This window comes from Pipra filicauda, unplaced genomic scaffold (genome assembly GCF_003945595.2).
Source record: "Pipra filicauda isolate LSUMZ 115617 unplaced genomic scaffold, ASM394559v2 scaffold112_size3218982_pilon, whole genome shotgun sequence".
Lineage (NCBI taxonomy): Eukaryota > Metazoa > Chordata > Aves > Passeriformes > Pipridae > Pipra > Pipra filicauda.
The window spans coordinates 1,000,211-1,018,720 of record NW_024103574.1 but is presented as its reverse complement, the minus strand read 5'-3'; the positions used below and the strand labels follow the sequence as shown (position 1 = coordinate 1,018,720).

General features: G+C 45.0%; 1 long non-coding RNA gene across 1 annotated transcript; it reads left to right on the top strand.

Moving 5' to 3' along the window:
- Nucleotides 1-13,666: 13,666 nt before the first annotated feature.
- LOC113983811 lies at nucleotides 13,667-17,989 on the top strand. The gene is made up of 2 exons (XR_003539235.2): nucleotides 13,667-16,259; nucleotides 16,693-17,989. It is a non-coding gene; the product is annotated as an uncharacterized LOC113983811 (long non-coding RNA).
- The last annotated feature ends 521 nt before the right edge of the window (nucleotides 17,990-18,510 follow it).

The following is an 18,510-nucleotide window of genomic DNA, read 5'->3' as shown; positions in this document are numbered from 1 at the left end:
GTGTTTGTTTTAAATAAGGGCTGGAGTGGGGATCCCTTCCATGTTTTGAACTCTGGCACTGCTCATTCTCATTTCTAGTTCCACTACAGGCTGATAAATTTGTATTTGAAAAGCAAAACAAAAGAAAGCTCTCTAATTTTAGAGCCCTGTTCCCCTATTAAGCTTTGAACATAAGTCAGCTAACAGCCTTTTTATAAAACTGCTTAGTAATACTCAAGTGCATTAAGTAGAAAAACCTGGTGGTCCAAGTAGCTGGTGCCTGGTGGCAGCACTTGCCATTCAAAGCCGCAGTCCCGGGTGCCTGAGCTCGTGTGCAGGTGGCCCCAGTGTGCTGGAATGGGAGGTGGAGGGGTTTGAGCGGTGTGTCACTGGCTGTGACGGTGGTTTGCACAGGTCGCCTGAAGACTGACATGGTGTTATTTTGGCTGGAAATAAAAATTGGAATAAATGTATTCCTGTGGGGATGCTTTTCCTTAGGGGGAGGCAAAGTTTATTATAAAAGCCCTGAAAGACCTTTCTTATGCAGGCTCCACAAGCTCTTCTCACTACAATTAAAACCCAAGCAAATAGTATCCTTGGTAACTGTAAGCCCAGAAACCCCAAAATTACAACTCTTACTGTTCAGTGAGGGAATGAAGGGAGCCTTGGAGCCTTCTCACAGCTTCCAAGGTGCTTGTACTACACATGTATAAATTGCAATGTTGTTGGGCTTTCTATCCTATACTTTTAAATAAAAGTATTTTTAACTTGTAAGATCTGAGGTTAATGTAACAAGTGATGATGGTAACCCTTCTGCTTTTGTGTTAGAGACCTGCAACATGAAACATGCCTACATGATATTCCCGGTAAGTGTTCCTAAACATAAACAACCATTTTTAAAAAACCTGTTTATTGGAAACTGGAAACTTCCCATGTAAACATTTGATTATGTACTTTTAAGTCAGCAGCAGCTGTGAATCATGTTTGTAGCTCTCTGTGAAACTCATCCAAATCCATCCTCACTGCTGTAGCAACAAATGCTGAAGCTCTGAATCCCACTGTGCTCTTTGAAACGGCTTCAGAAGAGAAGAGACTGATAGAGCAGAATGCAAGCTAACGCCATTAACCTGTGTTTTAACCAAATAAGGAATTCTGTGTCACCCAGGTACAAGTCTTGCTGACAAGAAATAATACTTTTATCTTTCTCTTCCCTGAAAAAAACAATTGTGTGAAAGTAGGAGAAAGAAAACAGCCTTATTTAGATAAAGAAGCAGGGGAAAAAAATCTTTTAAAAACAAACAAAAAAACAAAAACCCCATAGGTTAAAAGAGAAACTGCAAACAGGAGAAGACAGTATAAGCCTGAGGTTGACACTTGTTTTGTAGTCCCTGAAATCTAGCTGATGGCTTCATTTGCTGTGCCTCCAAATCTTCAGGGGTGCGCTTGGGTTCCTGGCACAGAGGAGGTTAGGGCAAATATTATCCTTAGCTGAACAGCCAAGGATTAAGTTGTAACCTCAAACTGTTAAAGAAATAGGCAGTGACAGGGAAAGGAGACTTTAAATCCAATTTCTTGTGTTGAAAGTCAACTACTCATTCTCTTTGCCATCTGGAGTACATTTACTGATGCTTTTTAAGTGCTGCATATAAATCCATAGACACTTGGTACAGTCATGGAGTAACGTGATCAGCTTTTCCCATGTATGGACTCAGTCACAAATTTGGTACCGAAATCTGATTTTCCAGGTTCTGCTCATGTAGGAGTTGCCATTCACTGACTTCAGAAATTCCTTCCTTTACTACATCCATCATTTTAAAACATTCTTTTCTCACTGAAATAACTTCCACTACTAATCCCAGTGTACTCTGACTGCAGCTGACTCTGAGTGATAATAAATTACAAAAGACCCTGACCCAGAATGTGAGTGTTCTTCCAGGATCCCAAACTCATTTCTTTGCCCTCAGGCCCAGGTTCCCATCTGGGGGTGGTACTTAGCCGCATCTCACTGGGCTGCTAACCTGACCGTTTTCATTACCTTCATTCCTAGCTTGGTTTGTTTTCCCTTTCCTCAGTTTTTGTTTATATCCACATTTGCTTTTTCATCTTCATTTTTCATTTCTCTTGTTCTTCAGGACTTCAGTTTTCTGCTGGCTACAGGTAATGAAGCTTTTTGGGAAAGTCCTATAAGCTATATTACTGTGAACACAGATAGAGTACTTCTCAGTATTCTTAAAAGCATAGCTAATGGCCTAATTTATGATTTATTTTATATAGAGGCAGTAGCTGTCTGTACTTAAGTGATGGAGGGAGGAGGAGATGTTTAGATTTTAGACTGACTTTGGATTACACAGAACAAAAATCCTCTCTCCTTGTTTTGACCCATGAGCCTTTTGTTATAGTTTCTCTCCCATGTCCAGTGACAAAGCAGCTTTGGTGGGCACATGGTGTCAAGTCATGGTCAGCCCACCACAGGTGCTTTATTTCAGCTTTCTATCTCTGAGAATTTGACTGAAGCTGACAAATCTGTTATGCTCTTGCTGTTATTACTGTTACATAGAGAGAAAGCTCTGAAAGATTCGGGATCACAATAAAAATTGAGCTCTTATACAAGATTGAACCAGATATATTCAGAGCTTCAACTGCTTTATGCTCCTGCTGCCAGCAAACAGCAGCACGTGCTGCCCACAGCCAGAGCTGGTGTTCACTGCTGTCACAGGGAGCTCATTTATCATGAGAGCAAATCTGAACACTTTCCATATTTTTTTTAACTTTCCCTGCATGGACTTTCTTTCTCAGTTCCTTTCTTCTGCCTTCAGGAAAGCATTAGTTTTGTTATTTTTAACTTAAAAAGTTTTTGTTAAAATTCTGTCTTAATTCTAGGAGACTTACAAAGGTGAGATTCTTATCCCTCTTCACACTGCGGATCTGAACTACTTCCCTACCCAAAGGTGGTCTCTGCATGCAGGTTAATAAGGCCCATCTCCAGATCTGTACCTAGGAACTATGGACCTATACATATGGAACTTTGGTAAAACCAAATGAAATAGCAAGTATAAATGCAGCCTTTCACTGTGTCAGTACTTTGCCTTGGTTAACAGTCAAAATTATTTTGGTCTTACTCTATTGCAAGGCAGTATAAAATCATCATGATGTTTAGGTATGGTTACTGCTGTAACTGGAAAATGGGGGAGGACAAGGCCATGGCCAAGGGTAGGGATGTGGACACATGTAATGAAACCACACCCTAGTCCTTAAGCTTTCCTGAACATTATTAAGTTCTCTGTTAAAGTTCACATGATCTCTGACCTGATTAGTGCTGGGAGCTAATTGGGTAGGAGAGAGGATTTGTGCCTACTGCTAAAAAGATTGCTCTGAAAAAACCTGTGTAAGTCATCAGAAGTTAGTGAGATGCATCTCCTTTAAAATACTCTATTTTGGAAGTTAATGGGGGAGCATAAGAAATGCAAAATATTTGAAAAAAATTAAAAAAAGAAAAAAAAAGAAACACAAAATCTCTGAAACATGAGTTCAGCTAACATCTGACATGGAAAAATATATTGATACTTCAAGATCAGGTACTATGTAAGAAAATAGCAGATGCAATTAAACTACTTTGGGGAGCCTTAACAGATGTATCTACTGTTTCTAAAAATGCATGTAAACCTGAATATTTTGTGGTCTCTCTCCCCCACAAAAAATGTCTTACCCTCTAGAGTGGTAAATGCAAGATGAAAGGAGAGAGTTATCTCACTGCAATATTTTCATTAGGATTGTGCAAGATAAGCCATTTCCCATAAAACGGGAGGGGGAGCAAGCTGTGGAACCCACGTGTGCTGCAGCAAGGCTGGTAATTAGACTACAGCCAGGCAAAATCACAAGGGAGTATGTAATAAAAGAAAGATTTAATGTGATTTAAATACCGTGACGGAGTTGCATTCAGTGACAGCCTGGTCACCCAGTGCAGTGTGACATCTTCCTCCGCAGAGCTGTGCTCCTGCAAGGGGCTCTGCACCGGCCATCTGGCTGGGCTGCAGTGGCACGGCGGGGGACACGTCACCTGCTGGGACACACCAAATTTGCTTTGACATAGGCACAGCATCTTCTCATAACAAAAGCTTGAATATGGCCCAAATTTTACCTCATGTGGGAGTATGTAATTTAGAAGAGATTAAAGAAAAAGGTACAGGGTATTTTGGACAAATGATTATACATCTCCACATATTTTTATTGCTCACAAGTGCAGTGGGTGAAGTGTGTGCTGTGCAAGGATGCAGGAGCTGGTCTTGCTTCCTCCACAGCTTCCATCTGGCAGAGTATTTGTGCTTTTAAGTCCTCTAAAAAGGCACCAGTTTTCCTGTTGTCCATACTTTAATTTTTTTTTTCTTTTTGGTAGTTGTCTGGTTTCTTCTCATCAGTGTGTGACTAACGGGGGATAATTTATTTGCTTCCACTTCTGAACTTCCGTGCCATCACGTTCCCTGAGCGTGATGTGGGTTCGTGTTGCTGTCCTTTAAAGCATCATGGATTAATTTACCTTCCACTGGTCCTCAAGCAGACACTGTTGCTAACAGCAGACAGAGCAGCTCCCATTTTTGAAGTCCCAGTCCAAGCTGCTCTGTGTTCCTCCTGGGAAACAACTTTTTTGATAATGGATTTCAGTCACTTCTCTCTCGGCTTTTCTTGTCAGCCCTTGACTTGGCTCTGAAGGGAATCATTCCATTACAACTCCCTCCTTCTGATAGTCCCAGATTTAAAAAATTAGGGTTTTTTCCTTGCATGCCATGAATATGTAGGCATAATGTTGCCTGTATTTTTAAGGCTCTGTTTGGACCACACAGTTTTGTTAATCAAAATTATTCTGTAAAGTAAACAAGTAACTGGATACTTTATAGACATAACAATTTAATGAATAGTTTCTGTAAGTTAAATATTTTTAATTTAAATATTTAAATTAAGTTGATCAGTTATTTCTGGACAGTCACTCATCACGCTGAACGTTACTGCTGCTGTTATTGAAGCAATTTGGTAGAGAACTGCTTTTCAGAAGTTTTCTTTACACTCCAAGAGGATGGAGACAGTCAATGATACAAGTATCAGCCATGAGAACAAAAAAGAATAATCTGGAAAACTGTCAGTGATGAATAATTAGTCTCCAGGGCATTGTATTTCTAATTGTCCCAGGCTGTGTTTAAATATGTCATCAGGATTAGGGGGAAAACATCTGTTTTCAATAATATTCTAATAAAATAACTTACCGAGCTCAAGGTCATTTCCACCACCTCTATATAACTGGGGTAGATGACTAATTAAGAGATGATGCAGGTACAGTGCATCAGGTGCTGGATCTAACAGTTTCATTGGGATAGAGATTGTTTCAAGCAGGCTGATGCAGGTATGGGCTCTGCCTGCAGCATACTGAGAAACAACTGCGGCAAAACCAGAAAGCAACAGCTGAAGCTGACCACCTATAACTCATTTCCTGTGCTCTGCAGTAAGCCTTACAAAAAAAGTTATGGAGCAGATGGGCAAGAAATGTTTATGGCCTTATGTGCCTTCAAGTTTCCGTTAACAGATACAAGTGAATGTAACTCAGGAATTCCTCACTGAGACTCCTGGGCTGTGTAAAAACATAAAATGGGCCCGCTGGAGAGGATTCTTGGGTTTTGAAACAAAACCATCATGGATGTGATTAAAAATAGTACTTGTCACTGTTACAGGTGTGGCATTTGTTCATCTAACACTCCTTATAGAAGACCGGGACGATGTAATTAGAGCATCTGGTGCTCCAAGTGAGACTGAATTAAGAGTGCCCCATATGAGGTTAGGGATAAGGGAATTCCTAACAGGGATTGTCGGTAGCCAACGAAAGTGTTATCATTTTACAAAAGCAGGATTCCAGTAGGATCACACTAACACATTGCCCGTTATTCTGTGGATGGACTCCTGGGCCATGATCCTGAATCATGTCAAAACTGTATTTGGGCTAATGGATGGAGACATAAGAGAGGGAACGAATGGGGCTTTCCTTCCTTTGTCAGTATGTTTGCAAGGGAAGTTTGCAATGGAGCACCAGCACTGAGGCAGGAACTTTGCCTGGCATTCCCTGGGCCAAGGGCGGGCACAGGCCCACACAGGCAGCAGGACGCCTGTAAATCTGCACCATGACTCCTCAGTGCCTGTGTGTCTCCTTACTGAATAGGACTCATGAAAAACAGATGTAGGTTTGTGGCGTGTTTAATGTTGCAGAGCCACACTGGGGCTCTGTGCCAGCAGTTGGGTGCTGCACCCTCCTTGTGCTGGGTGTCTGCAGGCAGGGGCTGCATCTCTGGGTTGAAGGCATCTAACCTGCGATGACTTCCTTTAGTGTTACAGTCTCTCTGAACCTTCATTACAAAAAAAGCCCACCTCCTAATGATTAAAAATAGCACAGGACTTTGGGGTTTTCTTCTCTTGCACAAGTTCAGATTAAAATAACCATGAAAGACTTACTTTTTCTGTAGCATTTAATGTATTTTTTGATTGATATACAATTTAAATGAAATAAATGAGTGTGTGCATACACACACACACACATTCACACATGCACATGAAATACAGATAATTTGCGGTAGCATTTTCCCACTGCCTTGAGTGGGTATAAAAATCCCAGATGTTTCTTGCTTTTGAGATGAAAGTCTGAGTTTACCTTGACAGACTGTGATTCATGTTTTTCCCCAGAACAAGCCATTCATTCACTGTTTTCATTTCTAACTCTAGTAACTCCACAGTTTTTTATAATTTCTAAAATCAGTGCAAAGGAGAGACATCAATTCTGGGAGCAGTGGCTTCCCTTTATTTGTGCACACAGCCAGCTCTGATGACTGCACCTGAAAACACCCTGCTCCTTCCTCCCACCTCCTGTCTCTTTAGAGCATTGGCTCTGAGAAGGGAAGCATCTTAGCTTTGTATCTGTATAGCTTTTGATACTAGGGATTTCATTTGAAGTTTCTTCTTCAGAGTATGAATAAATAGTAATCTTACAATTGTTTGTTCTAGGCAACAATAAATGAGCCTTGCAAGTGGGCATGCCAGGACGGGACTGGGTAAGTCACAGGGGGAGGAGGGGACAGAACTTGTCACAGGGATATTCTCAGCTAGTTTTATGCCCTGATTTAATTTCTTTATGAGAACAGTAGCAGAAGATTTACTTAATTTATTTATTTGAGACTATTCACTATGAGAAGTGAGATACAGTAAACTATAGAGCGTACAGAGCATGTAAGCGAGATATGAGTGTCCTGTTACTGATGTATGAGAAGAAAAGGCCTGAAGTCCTGCTTTATTATTCTGTAAATATGCTGTGCTGGAGGCTTTTTAAGCAAGATGAAAGTAGAGGGGTTTTTTTAATGTTCATTACAAAGGAGTCCTTCTCACACTTGGATGGGTGAATCCCCTTCTCTGACTGTGACTTCTGAGGCCACTTGACCACACAAAGAGGTCAGCCCCTAATAAAAGGTTATCAAATACCAAGAGATTATTGACTTCTCAGTAGTCAAAGTCTGCTCATAAGAAGTGCCAGGTAATTTATTTACCTTCTGGAAACACTAGAACAAAAAACAAATAAAGGAAGATAATATTTTCAATAGAAAAATGTAGTAGAAAATAATTTTATATAGAATTATTAAAATTATTCTAATTTAAAAATTGGCAAAGATGTAGTATTGAGGCACCAAATTTTCCTAATTAAGAAAGAACTTAAGCTGATCTCATTGGTGACATGAAAATAATGCATGTGAACTACTATGTCCAAAGCTTCCCTGCAAAGTTATGCACAAGGCTGAATGTTTCACATGTTCAGTTCTATATTCAGTACTGTACAACCAATTCCTGGGTAAGTGCAAGCTGCTTATGGAGATATATATGGTTAAAAGGTACAAAAAAAGGAAGACAAAAGTAATAAGTTCATATTACTAAACTCCTCTTAAGTCAATCCTTCCTAACATCATAGGCAATTTACAATAACAGAAAAAACTTGATTAGGAGAGTAATTGAAAATAGTAGCAAAATGTGGTTAGAAAAGTGGGAAGAGAGTTAGGCTTAGAGAAATATGATATTTATGTGAATTAGGCTTGCTTTTTTTTTTTTAAATCTTATCCTGGCATATTTCTTATTTACTGGGGGAAGGCCCTGGCATTATGGTATGGAACTAGGGAGGAGGACTCACATTCTGCCTTATAGCATCAATACCCAGACCTGGGATCACCACAGTGATCTGGTTATGGATGCACCTTAAACATTTTGGTGTAGTGTAGCTGAAAGTGGTCTGACCTACTGATCTCTTCCACCTGGCACACAGCATCTCTGCACTCACCGAGCCACAGGACACAGGTAGGGGAGTAACACTGGACTCTGAGAGTTGGCTGTACCCAGGTGAGATGGGGCACCCAGGCTGCACACGGTGTCCAGCCGACGCGAAACACCTGTCCAGGAGGGACTAAGCTGAAAGGAGACAGCAGAGAAGACCCCTCCAGCATCCCTCTCCTTGGAAATACAGAGATGGAGGTTCAAATCCCTTCAGGCAGAAAAGGGATTGAACATGGATCTCCCACATCCTGGGTCACTGCCCTAATAACTGGGTTAGTAGATAAAAAGGGAATGACAGCAACTGTGGTGAATCCAGCCTCTTATATCCTTTGAGAATTTTTTTTTCTTTCTGTTGCAAGTGACCGAAATGAAACATTTTGGATGAAACAAAGCACTTTCCTCACTTCAAAATATATGGGATTTGTTTTGTTTCAGCAAAGAAAACTGCAAAGCAATACTTCAGATAGATCCGATTGGGGTTTTTTTTGTCACTTTAGTTTCATTCGGTTACTTTAGAGCATAATCAATTATTTGCACAAACTAATTTGTAAATATTAAAAAAAACAATTTGGGCTTTTTTGAAGGACAGTTGCCTACAAAATCTCAGGCTATACTGGCAGAATGCAATCCTCCCAGTGACAATAACTCCCAGTAGGGCGGAGCTCACTGAGGTGGTATGATAGGCTTGGACCTGCAAGTAGACAGGTATGTGTACACACTACTGAAATACTGAATACTGTAAAATGTATATTTACATTGATTTAGAAACTTAGTAAATAAGTGGCAGTCTAAATTCTTTTGATGCCTTTCATTGAAAACAAGAGGCAGCTGGTCCCATAGTGAGTATCACAGAATATGTCGAGTTAGAAGGGACCCACAAGGAAGTGCAGCTAGGTCCAAGTTGAAGCAGCGTTTCCTGGGGAAGATTAGTGACCTGGTACAAGCCTTCCCATAGCTCATTTTGGAGGATCATGTTTGGATGCTTTCTTGGTGGCTGGACAAGCCAGCAAGTCAGAGCAGTTCTGACTTAACCTCACTGGAAGAAGGTGAAGTGTGCTGTGAGGACAGAGGGGTCAGTGTCTTCAGGCAGAGAGAAGCTGAACATTGTTATGAAGTCTCTGCTAAGTGAAAGAGAACTATGGACAGCTTTGCCATACTTTTTAAATATTCAGAATTGTGTTTCATTTTTACTACTCACTTGCTGGTTGGGAATGGGTCACCACAGCCAGCATAGTTGTAGGAAGAAAATGTACAGGGCTACTCTACTTCTGTTATTCCCTTCTTTGGGCCATTGAGGATTCCACTGTGTCTGTTAATTGTATTTTATAAATGACATAAATGTACATGGAACATTACAACAGGGAAAATATGACAAAAGTAATACTACAGAGCATAATCCTTGCCTCAGGAGGTTCTGTCCGAAGGCCTGAATATATTCATTGTACTTAGGGAGGGAGTAGTATGGAGATGTTATCTGCGCTTGGCTTAACATGAGATTTGGGGTTCTTACAAATGGGAAAGGAGCTGAGAAAAGAACTGAGCCTCTGCAGGGACAAGACATCTGGGGCTGAGCATCACCCATGAGATTCTGGTGCTCTGAAAAACCCTTCTGCAAGGTGGATAGGAGGGATTTAAGCTCCTCATTCTAGCTAATGGAAAATATTGAAGGGATTGTTTTGGGTAAACAAAACAAAGATCTGAAAGTATTTACATTTAATTTTATTCAAAATGATAATTTAAAAAGCAAAACCCAAAGCGTACTTGGCAATTCGCACAGCCTTGTTTAACACTTCTCAGGTGCGGCACAGTTACTCTCACAGGATCAGGCCCTGAGGGGATGCCAAGAAGAGAAATGCTCGAAAGCAACATATGGAAATTGAACACGAAGTTAAAGCTTGAGTGGAGATAGGTGGGTTCAGGAGCTGTCTTCAGGAGAGGCAGCCAAGGCTATGCAGTGGGAAGTGTGTAGAAACTGAAAGGTACTCAGCGGCAGTCATGTTATCGTAATCCGTGCAGTCATTTCCTCTTGACGAGTGTATGTAGCACATCACAGAGCTGGGCCTGTTGTCAGGGGAAGGCTAAGGCAATGCACACGTGTGCGTGTCATGGACAGCAGTGATGCAAGGGGTATGGGGCACTTATGGGAAGGAGCCACTGAGCAGAAGGCTACAAAAGATGGAAATGCATTCAAGAAGGGCTGTTATTTTTGTAATAAAACTTACCAGTTGTTCATAATTAAAAATATGTCTCCCCAAGGTCACTTGAATTTTTTTGCCAGGATCACAAAGCTGTTCTAATCAACACTGGTGTTAGAGCCTGAATTAAATGTGTGCTGGCATCTGCCAGAGTAAGTATCTTTGTTTCCTCCTCCCACGCCTTATATAAAACTTGGTTCATCTGGAAGGAGTTAAGTTCTGGAAGGCTCCAAGCCCTACAGAAGAGATTTGGGGCACAGTGAAACTTCTCCTGCAAGCTCTTGGCATCCCACAGAAAGCCAGTATCTGTCTGATCCCCATTTCCACAGACCTTGTGTTGGTAAACAACCCCCTGACTTCCTGATGTGCCTGTGTGTCAGTGAGGTTTGAGCTCTGTCAGTCAGCCACAGGGATGTGGAAGTGACAGGAGCTTTATCTGTGTGGAAATGAACAACTAAGGAAGGACAGACCACACTTTGGCTCCAAAGACCAAAAAGTGCTTTGAGTTTTGAATCTTTGAGCTCTTGCTTTTCCCCCCAAATTTAAACATTTTCCAAGAAGGCTGCCATACTCACGTCTCTTCCCATTTAAATTTATATATGGTATTGCTTATGGCAAACAGTCCATACAATTCTGCAAATCTTTAAACATTGATCTCCCCCCTCCCAAAATTTCAACTGTACTTGCAGTACTTTTTTACCCAAAAATGTCTCAACTGTATGAGGACTGTTGTACAAATTTAAAATTTCACCTTGCATTATTCAATTTTTCTTAACCAGAATTTATCACTGTTATCTGACATCCTCCTCAGCCCCAAGCATTTGTTGTGACACAGGAGGAGGTATGATTAACTCAAGCATCATGGGCTTGTTCAAACATTTTTGCTTTCCTGCAGGTGGGAGTTAATTATGGTCCCTATTGGGTTACATCTCCTGGCAGCCTTTCTGCCTGTTGCCTTACTCACTCTGGGGGCTGGTGGATGGCTGTGGAGTGGAGTGTCACTCACCTACATGCTTATTCTTCAGTGGCAAGCGTTTAAAACCTGGAGAGGCTGTCATGGGCCTCCTTGGTTAAAGGGACAGTGGTGGAGTCACCACTACATCTGGGCTGCAGTTTCTTGACATTTTCCTGGGCATTGATTGCTTGTTGCTTATTGGAGAGAAACTGAGAGAGGCCACTTCATTGTTTGTATCCAGGATGTTTTTTGCAAGTAAATTGCCAGGATGGGCAATTATCTCTTTATCCAAGTCCAAGGGATATCTGAGTCCAAGACAGCTGATGACATTATATTGGGCATTCATTTTAGAACTGCTGAGCCCACAGAAATCAATAGTTTTCCATTATCGGGTCCGGCTGGGTCACTAGTCTGTCAATGAGCTGTTACAATCACTGTACAAGGGTGAACCTCACCAGTCAATTGCTGCTGACAAGAGGAAAACACACTGACAGCCACTGGAACAAGCCAGAACACAGATTTGCACTTCAGTTTACCATCTGAGGAGACTGGGAGCAAGGCCTTTTCCAAGATGTAGGGCATGCACTGTGGGAGATGAAGCCCCCTCTCTCCCTCCCTCCCATACATCAGACAGGCCTTCCCTGTCCAGGGAATGAAGGTTTGTTTCTGTATTCCCAAACAGCGGAGAACTCACTAACTGGAGATGAAGGAACCACCTTCTTTGGCAGTCAAAAGGAAATGTGCTAAAAGGGAAGGCTTCTGCTGGCAAGGCCAGAGGACCAGTCTTGTGCCTGCGGTGGCCATCACAGAGGGATGTGGGCTCAGGGACTTCTTGTCCGTGGCAGGTGCCTGTGCTAGATTAGGCAGGAATGCAGATGACAGGGTTAACTCCAATTCTTGTCTGTGTTTTAGCACTGACTTCCTATCAAATTTGAGAGCGGAGAAAAAATAAATATTTAGAAATTATCCCAATATTATGATTTTTAATTTTCAACTTTATTAACTTCTTTCAAGTGTTAAATCCTGACCGTTTTATTTATGCCTCCGGTCGTCTGTTTGATTCTTGCGAAGTCAATATTCACTTGTGCTCCATCATCAAACAAAAAACTGGTAATCAACTTTATCACTGGAAGCCAACTAGCTGGGTTTTAAAAAATACACTACCCAAAAGAAAGATCATTTTCTTTAAATGAGAGGAGAGGGAAGTCTTTTTAACAGAGAAGAGCAAACCTTCCTTTACTGGTAATTAGAAGCACCAGTCTTATATGACTTGCAGCATTTGGTAGCTCAAGCCGCGTCAGATCTCTTACAGCATTAATTAAAAAGAATTTATGTTTTTTTAATAAAATGCTTCATGTTTTAGCCCTTTTCTTCCTCCTTCCAAATGTGATTACGGGGGCTGAAGGGAATTCAGGTTAATATGTTGACACACTTAACAATGCGGGGTCATGTAGCACAATCCGCTCGGCTGGTTCGACGCGGCGCGGCCCCTGACAGGTCCCATCAGCCGCTGCCCTAAAGGCAGAGGCGAGGGGAGGATTTTAATTACTGCGCTGTGCGCGAGTTTGCCAGCATTAAATTGAGACATAATTAGGCCCCCGAATTTTAATAATTGTCCTAGCTAATTGGGCAGACAAGTACGCTCTGCAGCGTGGCGTGATTAGATAATTAGTGTTTCCAAATGACAAAATTGGGCTCTTGATTGAGGATTCCAGATGCGGGGGCGGGGGGGGGGGGGGGGGAAGCGGGCGGCTCCCTGCTCGGGCAGAGCCGAGCCGAGTCGAGTCGAGCCAGGGGAGGCGACCGGGCCAGGTGAGTTGGGCTGTGCCTGGGCGGGGATCCCGGCGGGAGCTGTGAGCGGGGACAGGAGCGGGCCCGCGGGCGCGGCGCGGAGCCGCGGTGTCTGCGGGCCGGGAGGCGCACCTCCCGGGCGGGCGCCTGATGCGCGTGTCCCCCGTGACGCGGCGTGAAGCGATTGACCCGGCGGCGCTAATTGATCGCCTCCGCCCGAGGACGGCGCGGCACGAGCGGCCACGGGAAGGACAAGCAGGGCCCGCGGACGGACCCGCCTCGGCGGCGGCGGCACCGGCACGGCGGGGCTGCGGCGCCTCCGCCCGCGGCCGCCAGGGGGCGCCGCTCCCGCGCGGCGGCGGCGGCGACGGCTCCGCGCCCGCTCCGCGTCCGGGCAGGGCCGCGGCTCCGTGAGTACCGCTCCCCCTGCCCCACTGCCCCGGCAGGGCCGCGGCTCCGTGAGTACCGCTCCCCCTGCCCCACTGCCCCGGCAGGGCCGCGGCTCCGTGAGTACCGCTCCCCCTGCCCCACTGCCCCGGCAGGGCCGCGGCTCCGTGAGTACCGCTCCCCCTGCCCCGCCGCCGGCACCGCGTGCCGCCGCCCGCCCCGCCCGGGCCGGGCCCTTCCCTGCGGCCGCTGAGCCGGTGCGGAGCGCCGACCCCGCCGCTCGGCGCCGAGGCGGGGATCACCGCCCCGCCAGGCTCCCCATGTCCCCACAGCCTGCTGGGGAACCTTGCTAACGAGAAAAATAGATAGATTGTTTCCTTATACCTATCAAATCTATATAAATATATGTCTCTGTTGAGCTAGACCGGGGACTCGGATGGCCGCGGACACCTCCCCGGCAGCCACGGCGCTGGAGCCGCGGTGACGCAGCGCCGGCGATGCTCGCAGGTGCCACCCTGCTGCTACCGTTACCTGCGGACTGCAGTCCCCGCGTGGAAATAAAAAAATTCCCCTAAAAACGATTTTAATTTTAATTATACAACAGAGCTCATTAATATATTTATATATATATATATTAAAAAAAAAAAGGCTGTACGCGCAGAGGGCGCTGGGGTAATTCCGTAGCGAAGTGCCGAGTGGCGGTGCCGAAGCCCCGCACCGTCCCGCCCCGGCCGCGCAGGTTGGGGGGCACCGCGGGCCTCCCTCCCTGCGGCGGGCAGCGCTCCCGCCGCGCCGGGGAGCCCCGCCGGCTGCCGCACCCCCGGGGAGCGGGGAATCCCCCACGCAGGCTCCTGCCGGACAGGGACTTGCTTTTGTTTGTCATTGTTCTCATTATTTTCTCTGCGAAGAAGCAGGCGGTTTCACGCGGCGATATAAAGTTGGATCGCCAATAACCGGAAGTTAAAATGCAAACGCTTCACTAGGAAGCGTTTCACGCAGCTGGTGCAAAATCACTTTTATTTTTTATCTGCGGGAAGGAAAAACAGTTTTATGATTTTTTTTTCCTGTGAGATAGCACTGTCATCAAAATACAGATGCTTTTCCTACATCAATGATTTTTCACTACAGCCTAAGGGCCTCTTGGCTTTAAAGCTCTAGTTATTTTTGCTAATATATCAAGAATTTAACTCCTAACTATTTCATAAATCAACTCCAGATGCACTGTACAGTATTTATATACTTATTTTCAGATGTACATTCTGGCTCAGTAGATTGCCAACTCACCATTTCAATGCTTCAAAGCGATGATGCTGGGAATTGTCAGCTCTGAAGACAAGGTTAGCTCACAGGAGCAGAATGTACTGTGTAAAATGCTGATTTATGAAAGTGTTACAATCCATATATCTTGCAGGTCGAATTGCATGCATTATATGATCAGAAATACACAGAGGATTGATCTGCCAGTGCTTATTTTGAAGCAGAATTCATGTTGTCTCCAAAGGTGAGGGTGCCAGTGATGTACTGGGGCAGAAGCTAGAAGGTGCATCTTTCAACCCACCCCAGCCTGGAGAAGCTGTGGCAAAGCACTCCTGTACCCTGATAACAAACCCCCATAGCCTAACCCTCACCCCAGCATTGCTGGGAGCAGTGAGCACCCTGCCCTGCCCAGGATGAAAAATATCTCTTGTGAGCCAATAGATGCCCTACTTATTTTTAAAAATCTTTTCTCACTTTGATGGACTCCTGACCAGCAGATGACACATCCTCAGGCCTATGAGCTGCTGAGGGTGTTGCTTTCCCATAAACAGTTGCTCTCTGAGAAGCCTCAGTAGCCTCTGCAGCCAAGGGGACTCTGGGGGGCTCTGGCAGGCTCCATTTTGCCATCCTCCTGCCAGCCTGTGGGTAGTCTTTCCAATTGTAGGTAAACCTGTGGTGCTCATATGAAGGTGATATCCAGCTCCAAGTTTGCAGTTAATCAAGTCTACTCAGTGAAGTTGAACAATTTAATCAGTGCGTGATGAAGCCTTGGATGTATCTGAGCTGTATCACGTTATCTTCACATCTAAAGCAATCGTCAGAGATTAGATGGGGGGAACTAACGACATAGTGGTAGTTCCTGCCCTGATCCTGTGCAGTCACATCACGGTACAGCAGTGTGAGCACAGCAGCCTGTTCTGTGTGTGGTCATTGCACGGCCAAGGCCGTGGTAAGTCTCCTATTCCCGGGACGCTGTCATGCTGTTTAGTAACCAGATTACAGCTTGGGTACGCATTACTTAGCAACCCTTGCCAGGAATGCTTTTCGTCTGCCTGGTGAGAAGGCTGGGACTCTTCCTTCAGGGGCACTATCAGATAAGTGTCCTGTCGCTTGTGCGCAGAGTTTTTGTGATACGGTGGCAGGGCGATGGGAGCTGAAGGCCACTTAGATGTGGCACCGAATGGCACTGTGTGACTTGGCCCTGTTTCTTGCAGAAAACACACTCCACCCATGTTTCATGCCCTGCCCAGCCTGCTGCTTCATCTCCGGGTGCAGAGGAAGGAGGTTGTTTTTGGCTAAGGTGCTACTGTCTTGGGACCTGGTTATTTTATATAGTTTCTTTCCAGTTCCAGGTTAGTACAACGATTTTGATGAGCTGACGTACAGAAAATGGTATCCCTGTCCTGTCTGATGTCTTCTTGGTCAAGTCCAGTCTGTGTTTATTGCTTCTCAAATGGTAGCTGGATTTGCTGGGTTTACAGATCTTCCCTGGGGTGACAGCGCTGATTGTCCATGCAGATATGGACAAATAGAGTTGAAGTTACTTACTTTGTGAATAATATAATAATTTTTTTTTCTGAGTACCAGTTCGATTAAATAGTTTGGTTTGGGGGTTTGGCTGTTTTGGTTTTTTTGTTTATTTTTTTTTAATAAGTATAATGGTGCTGAAAATGTAAAAAGTAAATAATTAGATTTATAAAATAGGGCATTTATTTATTTATGGTGGTCTAATTGAAGGTGTTCCCCTTGTTAGTGTTAAAGTAGAATAATCTTCTTATTGTACAGGCAGCTGTAGAAGTAAGAAAGTACTTTAAACTAGTAGAAGATTTTTCACACCTGCTGTCTTTATGAAGCGCCGTCTTGCTTTTCCGCTGGTCTGACACATGACTGCAAACCTGGCTCGATCGGGAGCCTCCGTGTCCACCTACGCTGGAAGGCACATCCGGACGGCCGGAGGCGTTGCCGGCTGCCGGCGGTGATGGCACAGCCCCGCTTGTGCGGCAGCTCCAGGCCTTGCCAGGGCACGTCAGTATTTCTTGTCCCTCGCTTTCGGGGTGTCTTCCCAGTGTGGGGAACCCCCAAAGCCGGCCAAACCCTCCCGCGGGCGAGGAGCGCACCCCGCGCCGGCGGGGCGGGGCGGGGCGGTGAGGGGCGCCGGGCTCAGCGCCGCCGGGAGCTGCTGAAGTGAGAACTTGAAAGGAGCCGTCGGTGGCGAGAAGAGGCGGACAAAGCAAGCGCCGGGCTACCGAAAGCGGCGCTCTGCCGGCGAGTTTTAAGGCGCTTCAAGTCTAAAGGAGAAGTGACAGGGCAATCATCTCCCCGGCTTGGCTGCGGATGGGAGGGTGGAATCTTGCTAACAGCTCGCGTATCTGTATATTTAATTGCGACCTGGCTGCATGTTCCTGTTGAGGAAGGATGCAATCACAAGCGAATCTATAAAAACGCAGTTGACAAGCCAAGGAAAGGGATAACTGACAGATGAAACGACAGTCAGCGCGGAGCTAACTGGCAAACGCATCGGTACAAAGTCAGATACCTTCTGAGAGGAGTAGTAGTTTGTTTTATTCCGGTTCTCCAGAGTTTTATCTACTGTCGGTGTGATGGGGTAGAGAGGAGCTAATGTGCCCTTTTTAGGATACACACATGCAGATTAGATCAGGCTTCAGACACCACGTTTCACTCAAGACTTAGAACAGTTAGAGGAATAAACCAGGCTTCACCCACCTAGGAAAACATGGAATTTTCTTTTAATGATTTAAAGGTGATTTACACTTGTTTAAACACAACCGTTTCACATACGGATATAGGGAGCTATCGGGAGTTGATGGGGTCGGGAGCTGGGGCCCGGAGCTCGCCGCCGCCGTGATGCGAGGCTGGGGCGCTGGGAATACCAGCATTTTCTTCACTTTTGTGTTACTTTAAGTTTTCAATGAGGCTAGTGTAATTACGAGGCGTTTAACTTTTTGCCAGGCTCTTTCATTATGGCTTTGCATTTGCACCTCGCTTTTAAGAGAAGTAATAACATTCACAGTCAGGGGCAAATCCTGTTAATGAACAAATTAAAGTTCAAACAGTTATTCAAGTTCACAGCCCCACTCGCTGCTCCTTTAATAAGAGTTATACATGTTACTTTCTCTCGGGATCACTCCCCCTTTTATTACTTTTTAAGCTTTTCATAAGCACTAGCGAGCTATACCGGCAGCTCCCAGCCTCTAAAGAGCCCACAAATCCTGAAGGGAGCCCTAATCCGACCTTAATTTGGCAACTTTTGTAAAAGACATAAAAGCTCGGGTGCCACCCTTGTGCGCTCAGATTATAATGTCAGGGGACAAGCCGGGGGAAGGCTCCCTCTATCTCGCACCCACCTATTTGAGTTGGCTCCCTCCCTTCCGGAGCTGTTCAAAAAGCCTCCGTTAGTCCCTCACGGGTATCAGAAGTAAGGAAGTCTGATTGATACCCTGGGAATTTCCACCCCCTCTCACGATAGCTCTACTTGGCTGCGCTGGGCGCGGGCTGCCGGAGCGGGCCGGTCCTCCCAGCACGTCCGGCACCGCTGCCCTTGGGCCGGAGCCCGTTGCCTGCCTTCGAGTTAGCAACGTGGAG